The sequence below is a fragment of the Oryctolagus cuniculus genome, chromosome 4 (assembly GCF_964237555.1).
Source record: "Oryctolagus cuniculus chromosome 4, mOryCun1.1, whole genome shotgun sequence".
In the NCBI taxonomy this organism is placed as follows: domain Eukaryota; kingdom Metazoa; phylum Chordata; class Mammalia; order Lagomorpha; family Leporidae; genus Oryctolagus; species Oryctolagus cuniculus.
In genome coordinates, this window is record NC_091435.1 from 16,408,457 (window position 1) to 16,410,121 (window position 1,665).

The 1,665-nt window shown below is 39.6% G+C and overlaps 1 pseudogene; it reads left to right on the forward strand.

Moving 5' to 3' along the window:
* Positions 1–693: 693 nt before the first annotated feature.
* On the forward strand, positions 694–1,310 carry LOC108177912 (large ribosomal subunit protein eL15-like; annotated as a pseudogene).
* Positions 1,311–1,665: the final 355 nt, after the last annotated feature.

Consider the following 1,665-nt stretch of genomic DNA (forward strand, 5'->3'; position numbering starts at 1 on the left):
ACCAATATCACTTATGAGTATAGATGGAAAAATCCTCAACAAAATTACAGTAAGCCAAATCCAACCACATGTAAAATGGATTATACGTCATGACCAAGTAGGATTTATCCCATACATCTAAAGTTAGTTCAACACAAGAAATCTATCAATGTAACATATAATCTTAATAGAATAAATGACAAACACATTATCTCAATAGAGAAAGAACAAGCATTTGACAAAATCTGACACTCTTTCATGATAAACCAACACCCATACACACACACACACACAAACACACACACGATACAAACTTAACTGACAAAGGACATCTATTAAAAAACACAGCTAACAACATATTTAACTATGAAAGATTGGATGCTTTCTCCTAATGTCAGCTCTTACCACTTATATTCAACATAATTTGGAGGTTCCAGCCAGAGCAAGTGAATAAAAAATTGAAAGAAGCAAAATGCATATAGACTGAGAAAGAAAGAAGTAAAATTGTCTCTATTAGCTGATGACATAATTTGGTATATAAAATATCTTGAAGAATCTACAAAAAAACTATGCAAACCTAATAAACAAGTTTATGAAGCTTGCAAGATATAAGGATGATGTAATAAATGAACTGTATTTCTATACACTAGTAATAAACAATCCAAAATTGTAAACAGAAAGCAATGTCTGCCTTCCCATCTGCAGGCAGCCAGGATGGGTGTATACAAGTACCCCCAAAAGCAATGGAGAAAGTAGCAGCGGGATGTGATGCGCTTTCTCTTGGGGGTCCTCTGCCGGCAGTACGGCCAGCTCTCTGTGTTCCACAAGACACCCTGCTCCACTCAGCCTGACAAGGCACGCAGAATGGGATACAGGGCCAAGAAAGGTTATGGAATATATGAGATTTGTGTGTACTATGATGGCCACAAAAGCCCAGTTCCTCAGAGTACAAATTTTGGCAAGCATGACCATCATGGTGTTAACCAGCTAACATTTGTACAAAGCTTTCAGTCTATTGTCAAGGAATAAAATGGGTACCACTATGTGGCTCTGAGCGTCCTGAATTTTTACTGGGTTGGTGAAGATGTCATGTACAAATTCTTTGAGGTTATCTTCATTGATCCATTCCTTGAAGGTATCAAAAGAAACTCTGACACCCAGTGGATCACCAAACCAGCCCTCAAGTACAGGGAAATGCACAGGCTAAAATCTACAGCCACAAGAGTTGTGGTCTTGGAAAGGACCTCAAGTTCCATCACACTATTGATGGTTCTGGTCATGCAGCCTGGAGAACACGCAATACCCTCCAGCTCCACTGTTACCACAAATAGAAGTAATGTTTGTAAAATTCAGACCTAATAAATAATTTAGGACAGTCAAAAAAGAAATAAAAAAGAAAACAATTTAAATGGGTGGCATTGTGGTATAGCGAGTTAAGTCTGCAATGCCAGCATCACATATGGGTACCAGGTTGAGTCCTGGTTGCTCCATTTTTGGTCCAGCTCCCTGCTAACATACCAAAGAAGGCAGTGGATTATGGCCCAAGTATGTGGGTCCCTGTCACCCATGTGGGATACCCAAATGGAGTACCTGGCTCCTGGCTTTGTCCTGGTTCAGCCTGTCATTGCAGTCATTTGAGGAGTGAACCAGCAGATGGAAGAGTTCGCTCTCCTATTTGTTCTCTGT